Raw genomic sequence first — 11,286 nt, 5'->3', positions numbered from 1 at the left:
TAAGTGCTGTAATGAGACAGCGCTGCCACACCCAAGCCCACTCAGCAATTCTTGCTATTATTTTCTAGGTAGCAGAGTCCTAATTGGACAAGTGAGTGTCAAAGCTTGAAACTTGAAGGGCTTCCCTTATGGTTTCTTTCTGTGCATATATTTGTGTTGGTTTGTATATGTATGCTGGTGAATGTGGAGGTCAGAGAACAACTTATGGGAACAGGATCTGGCCTGGTTGTGAGTGAGTACTGAATTTGTGTGTGTATTGGGGGTGAGGGTAGGGTCTGGAGGAGAGAAAGCCTTCCTCAGAGTCTTAGGTGGGGCTCCTTAATGAAGCAGCTCTCTAGATGATCCTTGCGTGTTCATATTGCTTTTTTTTTTTTTTTTTTTTTTTGGTGGTGGATGTGAATGCATACACTTTATTTGGGGTGAACTGGGGATTATATACTTCTTAGAGGAAAGAATACCCAGGAAGGGAAGATCATTGGCTGAAGGCGCAAGGCTATCTAGATACTTCATCATCATGGAGAAGAACTCCGGGTAAATGCTTGACTGAGTACCCATGGTCCTCAGTGGGGTGCCATGGTTACTTGTTCCAGAGCAGGTACTGAGACACGCAGGGAATGGTTCCACTTGTGCAGTTAAATCTCAGATTTCCAGGTTGTGCCTGTCTGGTAGCACGGTCCCACATACCCTACAAGTCACTCTTCTCCTTTGCCTGTGTGAGTGCTGGGAACCTAACTGAGGTCTCTAGGCTAGGCAGTCAGCGCCTTGCTTTACCTGCGGGGTCACCACACCTGTCCTGCTGTCGTAGTTTTACAGATTCAGGTGTCTTTGATCCATCTTCAGAGTCAACTTTTGCAACTCAAATTTGGGCTTCATTCTTCCATATATAGGTGTCTAGTTTTTCCAGTGCAAAATGTATTTAAGGTTTCATATGGAAAATTTTTAAAAAAGAAGACACTATCTCATGAGCTATTCTCCTTATCATTTGATCAATTGCAATTTTTTAAAAAAATTATTTACTTATTTTAATGTATATGAGTACACTGTAGCTGTACAGATGGTTGCGAGTTGTCATGTGGTTGCTGGGAATTGAACTCAGGACCTCTGCTCCCTCTACCCCCACTTGCTCTAGCCTAGAGATTTATTTATTATTATATGTAAGTACACTGTAGCTGTCTTCAGACACACCAGAAGAGGGCGTCAGGTCTCATTAGGGATAGTTGTGAGTCACCATGTGGTTGCTGGGATTTGAATTCAGGACCTTCAGGAGAGCAGTGAGCGCTCTGCTCTTACCCTCTGAGCCATCTCACCAGTTCCAACTGCAATTTTTAAAAGTAGCTTTAAAAATAAACTCTTGCACAGTTTTATTACTGAGAATTGTAGTAAGTACTTATTCCAGTCTCTCTGACAACTTCAGTCCGAAGACCATGACAACACATTGGTCACTCCATAGGTCCCCCAAAGGAAAACAAAATATAAAATATACAAAGAAAGGAAAGATAAACAAAATAAAACAAAACAAAACCACCACCACCACCACCAACAACAACAACAAAACCCTTCCTGGTTAGGCATGGTAGATTATGCCTGTAATTCTAGCACTCAGGAGACAAAGGCAGGAAGACTGGAGTTTAAGGTCACGCTTAGCTATATGGCAAATTCAAAGCCAGCCTTGGTGACATGAGACTTTGTCTTAAAAAAAAGTAAAAAATTGGAGCTGGAGAGATGGCTCAGTGGTTAAGAGCACTGGCAGCTCTTCCAGAGGTCCTGAGTTCAAATCCCAGCAACCACATGGTGGCTCACAATCATCTATCTGCAATGGGATCCAATGCCCTCTTCTGGTGTGTCTGAAGACAGTTCTAGTGTACTCACATACATAAAATAAATAAATAAATAAACAAACAAAAAAAAACCCCAAAAAACAAAAAAACAAAAACAAAAAAAAAGTAAAAAATTAACAAAGGAAACTCACTCAAATAAAGTTTATGAGTTTTCATTTCTTCTGTCAGAATGAAATCGTGGACACCTGGGCCCAGTGTTCTCATCATGGGCTGCAGTGTTCCCCAGAGCCCAGCGTTGGGCTGGTCCATCTGCCCCACTCTCCCAGGTTGTCTAAGGAAGCAAGCCTAGGCTCTCGGCTACCTCTGAAGCACCACGTGCCACCATCCTCTCCGCCATGACGATAATGGACTAAACCTCTGAACTATAAGCCAGTCCTAGGAAATATTTTCCTTTTTAGGAGTCACTGTGGTCATGGTGTCTCTTCACAGCAACAAAACTAAAGCAGTGCTTAAGAGATCTATAAAACAAAAACGCCTCTAACCTATAAACCCTACTTACCAAAGGGCAGAAAACTTCATGGACTTCTGTGAGCAATCATGTGTTTTCACTCCCCTACACACACACACACCCCGGAAGTGGGTGTCAGATCTCATCAAAGATGGTTGTGAGCTACCCTGTGGGTACTGGGATTTGAACTCAGGACCTTTGGACAAGCAGTCAGTGCTCTTAACTGCTGAGCCATCTCACCGGCCCCGTGCTTTCATTTTTGTGAACAATGTTGGTTTTCCCAACTTCACAGGATGTGCTTGATCACGTAGATGGGACGTATGTAGGCAGGAAGTATGCCAGGATATATGCTTGCCTCTGATTGGATGAAGATAGGAAGTATGTAGCCTTGTGGGTTTTGCCTTTATAATCACTGGACTAATGCAATTCACAGACATTCCCTGGGAATCCTATACGGACCTGGCCAGTGACCTGGATTTAATAAAGCTTGCTTCAAATTTGGCTCAAAAATTGTGGTAGTGGTCTTATTCTCTTCCAGTGAGACTGACTATATAAATATAAATATTTAGATGCAATATAACTTTGGGTTCATATTGATTTAGCTACACAACAGTAGTAAAGTTCCTCCTCCCCAGGGCCTACAAACTTCTCAACCATGAAATATGGACTAGGTTTAAGTATCATGCATAGGTCCCTTCCTATAGAACAGGAAAATCCAGTCAGAGCACAGTTGATTATTGCCATAGCACTTGGGCCTTTATTGCACCGGGGACACATCTCGTCTAGCAGGTTAGGATTTTAGTTCATAGGATTCCCAGCTGGCTAAGATGACTGATGCTTTTCCTCCTCCTGTGTCCTGTACAACACCTTCTGGGATCATGAATGCTAGCTAGCAGGAAGGGAGATTTCCATTCTCACTCTAGCTAGATTTATGACAAGAGATCTGTGCTGCCATGCCTGTTTTATCTGGTGCTGAGGGTAAAACCCAGGGTTTACTGCATGCTGGACAAGCACTCCACCAACTGAGCTACAACCCCAGCTACCACACTGGCTCTTCTGATCTCTTCCTTTGTGGTCAAAAAATATCTAAGTACCGTGTCTGCAATCGTCGTTTTGAAATGAGTTTGACTTGTGCTGAAGGAGGTGCCCAAGCTAGGGCATAAGAAAGCGGAAGGAAGCATTTTGGGTGAACCCTGAGAACTTGCAGGAACCAGATACATGTTGATAAGTAGAAAAGACATTCCAAGAATACGGAACAGCTGAATAAATCACATGAAAATAGGTGTGACAGGGCAAATTCAGGTACTGGTCCAGAAGTGAAGACTCAGTGCAGGGTGTGTACATCTGTGGAATTTGGTGGCTGTGGGCTGTGTTGCAGCTCAGACCTTCAGTGGAAGCTGAATCAGTTGAGAGCTTTCAAGCATGTTGTCTCATGGGTGAGTGGGTCTGCAGCCATCGTCTTTTTTTTTTTTTTTTTTGACTTTTTTTTTTTTTTTTTTTTCCGAGACAGGGTTTCTTCTGTATAGCCCTGGCTGTCCTGGAACTCACTCTGTAGACCAGGCTGGCCTCGAACTCAGAAATCCACCTGCCTCTGCTTCCCAGAGTGCTGGGATTACAGGTGTGCGCCACCACTGACCTGCTTTTTTTTTTTTTCATCATCTTCTTATGTGAGTTTCACAGACTTTTTTTTAAAAGAATTATTTATTTATTATATGTGAGTACACTGTACCTGTCTTCAGATACACCAGAAGACGGAGTCAGATCTCATTATGAATGGCTGTGAGCCACTATGTGGTTGTGGGGAATTGAACTCAGGACCTTCAGAAGAGCAGTCACTGCTCGTAACCGCTGAGCTACCTCTCTAGCCTCCAATTTTTAAAAAATTTTTTTAAATTTTTTTGGTTTTTTGGATTTTTTTTTTTTCCCGAGACAGGGTTTCTCTGTATAGCCCTGGCTGTCCTGAGACTCACTCTGTAGACCAGGCTGGCCTTGAACTCAGAAATCCGCCTGCCTCTGCCTCCCAGAGTTCTGGGATTGCAGGCGTGTGCCACCACTGCCTAGCTAATTTTTTTTTAAAAATTAAGTTGTCTTAGTTAGGGTTTTACTGCTGTGAACAGACACCATGACCAAGGCAAATGTTATAAAGGACAACATTTAATTGGGGCTGGCTTACAGGTTCAGAGGTTCAGTCCGTTATCATCAAGGTGGGAACATGGCAGCGTCCAGGCAGGCATGGTGCAGGAGGAGCTGAGAGTTCTACATCTTCTTCTGAAGGGCGCTAGGAGAAGACTGGCTTCCAAGCAGCCAGGATAAGGGTGTTAAAACCCACTGAGACACACCCGCTCCAACAAGGCCACACCTACTCCAACAAGGCCACTCCTCTGCTTAGTGCCGCCTACTGGGCTGAGCATATTCAGAACACCCACCTAAGTCATCTTTGGCCAGGTGCTGCTCTCTTTCACTTGATGATTCTTTACTTCCGTCTGGCCACGCTGCCACATTCCAGGTAAGCATGTGCTGCTTGGTGTTTTGTCTGGGATAAACTACTTAAGGGAAGAAGGGTTTGTTTTGGGTCACGGATTTAAAGGTTGCGGTCCTTGGTCACTTGGCTCTGTTGTGTCTGGGCTCATGTGTGTCGAGACCGAAGACTATTGTACAGGAGAGCACAGTGTATTTCACCTCATGGCAGATAGGAGGAGAGGTGAGGGTGGCGGACTAGAGACGTGATAAGCCCTTTAAGGGTCACATCCGGTGACTGCTTCCTTCACCTAGGCCCCGCCTCCATACTCCACGTAGCTACTGTCTCCGTGTTCTACAGTTCTGAAGAGACACCACCATCATGGCAACTCTTACAAAGGAAAGCATTTATTTGGTGCTTGCTTAGCGTTTCAGACGTTTGGTCCATTATCATGGGGGGAAGCGCTGTGGCACGGAGGCAGTCACGGTAACGGAGACATAGTTGAGAAGTTCTACATCCAGATCTGCAGACGGCAGGAGAGAGCAGGCTCTGGGCTTGGGAGGGGCTTTTTGAAAACTCAGAACCCACCCCCAGTGACACACTTCATCCAGCAAGACCACACTACCTCTTAATCCTTTCAAACACTGTCATTCACTCCCTGGTGACCGAGTATTTGAATCTCTGAGCCTATGGGGGCCATTCTCATTCAAACCACCACAGCTACAAACGCCTTAATGAGCCAGGCGGTGGTGGCACACATTGGTAATCCCAGCACTCTGGGAGGCAGAGGCAGGTGGATTTCTGAGTTCGAGGCCAACCTGGTCTACAGAGTGAGTTCTACGACAGCCAGGGCTACACAGAGAAACCCTGTCTCAAAAAAAAAAAAAAAAAAAACCAAAAAAACCAAACAAACAAACACTCCTTAATGAAATTAGTGCTCTCATGACCTAGTAACCTTTCAATAATGCCAGGAAGATACCTGATATTAAATACCTGGATACTTTATGTCAAAATCGCAACACATGTTTGTCTCCTCTAGTTTGATTTTGTTTGGCTGAGACAAGGTCTGGTACAGCTGAGGCTGTCCTTGAACCTGCTATGTAGCCGGTGATAACCTTAACTTCTGATTCCATTGCCTCTGTCTTTTGAGGTATGCACTAACACGTACTTAGTTTTATGGTGTGCAGGGACTTGAACCCAGGGCTTCGTGCATCCTTAGCAAGCTCCCCACTAACTGAACCACATCTTCAGGCCCATTTTTCCTTTGTGTTAATGTCTGATGCATTATTCCGAACCTTGAGCCAATGGCGGTTCTATTGTACTTGATATATACAGTTAATGCATTAGGAAGAGAAAGTGACTAAGTCTAGTAGACAACAGGAACAATTTCTCAGCCCCTCAAAAGAGGAACTACTTAGCACCAAATGTTTAGAAGAGTTTGTTGTTGTTGTTTGTTTGTTTGTTTTATTTTTTTAAAGACAGGGTCTTGCTTTATAGCCCTGGCTGGCCTTGAACTCACAGATATCTATCTGCCTCCTGCGTGGTGGGATTAAAGGCATGTACTACTACACCTGACCAACTCATTTTCTTTTCAAGCATAACATAATATTAAATTTTTTGGAGACAGGGGCTCACTCTGTAGCCTAGGTTTGCCTTGAGCTTACTGTGTGGCCGAGGCTAGCCTGGAACTTGCTATCCTTCTGTCTCTGTCTCCTAAGTGCTAGTATAAGTGCATTAGACTGCACTGGTTACTGTTCTATTGCTGTGATAATGCTGTGAGGAAGGCAGCTGATAGAAGGAAGAGTTTATTTGGGATAATGGTTCCAGAGGTTTAGAGTCCATGATGGTGGATCAGAGGCAGCAGGCAGCAGGCCTCAGCAGTTGAGGGCTCAAATCTTGAACTGGAAGCACACATTGGAGAGATGGCTCAGCTGTTAGAAGCACTGACTGCTCTTCTGAAGGTCCTGAGTTCAAATCCCAACCACCACATGGTGGCTCACAACCATTCATAATGAGATCTGACACCCTCTTCTGGTGTGTAGGAAGACCGCTACAGTGTACTTACATATAACAATAAATAAATCTTGCTGGGCGGTGGTGGCACACGCCTTTAATCCCAGCACTTGGGAGGCAGAAGCAGAGACAGGAGGATTTCTGAGTTCGAGGCCAGCCTGGTCTACAGAGTGAGTTCCAGGACAGCCAAGGCTATACAGAGAAACCCTGTCTCGGGAAAAAAAAAAAAAAAAGAAAAAAGAAAAAAAGAAAAAAAATCTAAAATGTATGTAAAGTAAAGGTAGTATTGTATGCTTTTAATCCCAGCACTTAGGAGGCAGAGGCAGGTGGATTTCTTTGAGTTCGAAGCTAGCCTCGTCTACACAAAAAGTTCCAGGAGAGACAGGGCTACACAGAACACCCCCCCCCAACTCAAAAACCAGAACAAAATAAAACCCACCACCAACAAAAATAAATAAATACGTGTTAAATATTTCTGAAGCAAAATTTTTCTATCTTTACATTTTTTTACACCTATTTACTTGTGTGTGTGTCTAATTATGTGTGACTGTGTGTGTGTGATTATGTGTGTCACAGAACACATGTGGAAGATGGAGAAAGCCTCCTGGGAGTCAGTTCTCCTCTTTCACCATGTGGGTCCTGGTGAAACACAAGTTTTAGGGCTTCCTTGGTAGCCATCCACCTCAAAGGAAACGTAGAAATGTTGCTATACTATCTGCGGTGGCTGATCTTTGTGGTCAATTTGACCGCATTTGGAATTAACTAAAACCCAAGAGCTTAGGCACTACTGGAAGGGTTTTTCTTTTCTTTTTGTTTTTTTTTTTTTTAATATTTGTTTATTTATTTATTTATTTATTTATTTAATGTATGTGAGTTCACTGTTGCTGTCCTCAGACACACTAGAAGATGGCATCGGATCCCATTACAGATGGTTGTGAGCCACCATGTGGTTGCTGGGAATTGAACTCAGGACCTCTGGAAGAGCAGTCAGTGCTGTTAACTGCTGAGCCATCTCTCCAGCCCCTGCCCCCTTACACTCTTTTTGCTCCTCTTTTTGAGACAGGGTCTTTTGTACATTAGCCTTGAAGTTTCTGTGTAGCTAGCTGAATATGACCCTGAACCTCAGATTCCCTGACTGAAGCCTGGGGCTTCAGGCATGCTGGAGAAACACTCTACCAACTGACCTACATCCCCAGCCTGTAAATCTTTGGAGGTTACTATTAGAGGCTCTTTCTCACGGGTGAGGCCCTCCTTTGTTAAGGACAGTAGAAAGTGATCTCAGCATAAGCAGAAGAGGGAAGTCCTGAAAATGTACTGTGTCGCGCACAGCCTCCTGGGAAGGTTAGAGCTCAGGGTCAAAGGAGGTTAATGCTGGAGTCCTGCAACTTTTCTGGTCAGATTGTTCATGCAGTGCAGCAAGCACAGTCTGTACAGTTGCCTCACACAAGGCTGCACTTGCAGGCTCCTGATGTCCCCACTTGCTTTGGGCCACAGGGTTTTGGGTCAAAATGCAGAGCTGGTTCATCTGAGTGGCCTTTCTCTAAAGTTGCCGGAGAAATGGGCAGCTGGAGGTTTAGTGTCAAGTGCGTGAGGTGGTTTTGATTAAAGATTAGAACTGCCTACTATTATTCCCTCCCTTAAGAATTAAGCCAACCAAGCCTGTCAATCACCTGGAGACCACCCTGCAGGAAAGCTGATTCATGAGAAGGCACACTAAGACGCTGGAAGGAGTAATTACCTCCTTAATGAGATGGTGGTTCAGACATCCCAGCAGCAGCTCCCTAGCACAGAGCTTCCACCAGCAACACTTCTGCGAGGCCTAAGCCCGTCTGCTTTTCTGAGTTCAAACTCAAAAGAAGAATAACTTGGTAGTGGTGGTACATACCTTTAATCTCAGCACTCACTCTCTGTGAGTTCAAGGCCAGACTGGTTACAAGTTCTAGGACAGCCAGGTATACACAGAGAAAACCTATCTTGGAAAAAAAAAAAAAAGAAAAAGCAATAATTTTTCTTTTTCTGTTTTTCTATATTTTCTTTGGACATGGTTCAAAGGCCTAAGCATTCTTTCCTTGACACTCTGGGGTTCTCACTGTTTCTCTGGAGACCCTTTGTGTTCTTTTCTTTTTCTCTCCTCCCCTGCCCCCCAAGACAGGGTTTTTCCTGTGTAACAGTCCTGACTGACCTCAAACTCACTCTGTAGGCCAGGCTGGCCTCAATGGCAGAGATTCTCCTGCCTCTGCTTCCCTGTGTTGTGACTAAAGGCATGTGCCACCACCATCCAGCTGACCCTTCACTTTCTACGCTCTTTTCTTAGGCCCTAACTCTAAAAGCACTCACTCTCCTCTTTCTTCCTTTCTTCCATCCTCCCACTTCCAGAGGCTGCCAGGGCTTACAGTTTGCCTTCCTGTTCTTTTCTTTTCAAAGAGAGCGAGAAGAGGGAGGAAGAGGAGGAGGAAGAGGAAGATGAGGAAGAAGAGGAGGGGTGGAGGGAGGTAGCACCTGTTGTTTGCTAAATCCAGATGATGAGGAATTCCCCAGACACTTAGACTCAGTAGAGTGAATGAAGAACTGAAGAGTATAGAACACAATCTCTCACAGGTAGGAATGCCTTGAGTTCTGTACAGATCTGGGTCTCAGCTTAATTTCACCTAATTTAGGAAAACATTCTACTACACTATGTTTTTTTGGCTTTGTTATAAAGTAAAAAGTACACTCAGGCATTTTCCTCGAGTAATTTACTTCAGCATGGTAAACACTGGGCTATCTTCTCCTCACAGGCTAACCGCAGCCCATTACCAATATCGTAGCTGGGATTCCCACTCTGAGTCAATGATAGCTTTGAGATTATCAAAGTGTGTATTCAATTGCTTTTTGTCTTGAACAGGCCTTATCATATTATCTATAATATATTTAACACTATATAATATATTCAACATTATATCATATGTGATATACATAAAGTCTATAATGATTGCAGTTCAAGATAGAAAAAACAAAAAGGTATGGCCAGGCATGTGGTACAGGCAGAGGCAGGTGGGGCTCTGTGAGTTTGAGGCCAGCCTAGTTTACACAGTGTATTCTAGGACAGCCAAAGCTACAAAGTGAGATGCTATCTTGAAACGAAGAAACAAACAACCAACTTAGAACTACAAAGAACTAACCGGGAAAAGATGTGTGTGTAACGCAGACTAACAGGATTTTGTTAAACCAAGACAACCCGGGTGGTCCCAGCTTCAGCTTACCCAGGTCACATCAGTCCTCAGACAGAAGGAGTCCTAGTTCTTCTCTGTTATTAGCTACTTGTTGTTTACTTGCTAGAAGGCTTAAAACCCTCAAAACCTTAGTCTGCATTACTGGTATTCTCTTTCTGCTGAGTCTGTAAGGATCAATGCTATCTGAGTTCTTATCGTCCCAGAAATGTACCTGTCACTGTTTCTTGTGGCGTCATAGCAAGAGACCTTATATTATACAGTCCTTGACTCCCATGTATACCCCTAACTAACTGAGTGAAACTCAGAATCACTGCAAGGATTAGTTGCTTGGCTATCATTAGACAGCTGTCAATTACAAGTCACACTGGATCCCACACCTACCACTTTGCCTAGATGGAGAGAAGGAAAGATGACACGGGCCAGTGAGGGATAGGGTATTGGTTGTGGGGACAGAGAAGAGAATCTGTGTAATTTCCTTTGAAATTTTACAAATTCAAGGCTGAAAAGTTCCACGGAAGTCTGTTTTTGTCTTTCTAGGAGGGTGCACATCTATGGTTTGCTTCAGCCAAAGAAAGCTGGAAGGAGCCCAGGGTTGGCCGACAGGACCATCTAGCCAGATGGTGGAGGCGTGATGGTAAGGGTGGGTCTAGAGGTGGGTAAGGGTGCCAATTAGCTTGTCTAGTTTCCCCAGGAGTTAGGGCAGGCAGATGGCTGCACCTTTAACGCTACCCTTTCCTCTCTCCAGCAGTCAACCTGGTTGGTCTTGTGGGCATGCAGAGTCACTTTTCTTTTTTCAAATTGTGGAAGTGGTGGGCAATTTAAATACTGTATCTAAGAAAAAAATAGACCCTATCTCCTTTGGCCTTTTGCCATAGCTTGGTGTCTGTTCAGGCCTTGACAGCAATGGAAAGTGACATGTTATTCCTCAGCGGCCTGAGCAGCTTGTGTTGGGAGAGAGGTTGGCTCCCAGGCCGCTGTGACAGAAGTTGGCTTCCAGGTCATTCATTGTGAGACAGCGTGGGAGAGCATAAGTCAAGAAACTGACCACAACCTTTCCCCTAACGCTCTTGTGGGATGGAAACTACCTTTATTATGTCTCTGGAGCTGCTTGCAGCCGTGTTCATGGAAAGTTTGTGAAATTCAACGTGTTCAATCCCAGTACTCAGGATGCAGAGGCAGTTAGAGCTCTGTTCCACAGAGTGAGTTCTAGGATAGCCAGGGCTACACAGAGCAACCCAGTCTTGAATAACAAAAACTCAAATGAAAACAATGAAAGAAGATTGAATCAAGCTATAACAATTCAATTATTGCATGCAC

This window comes from Apodemus sylvaticus, chromosome 13 (assembly GCF_947179515.1).
Source record: "Apodemus sylvaticus chromosome 13, mApoSyl1.1, whole genome shotgun sequence".
NCBI lineage: Eukaryota > Metazoa > Chordata > Mammalia > Rodentia > Muridae > Apodemus > Apodemus sylvaticus.
The sequence above is the reverse complement of the archived record's forward strand: the minus strand, read 5'-3'. Positions refer to the sequence as shown.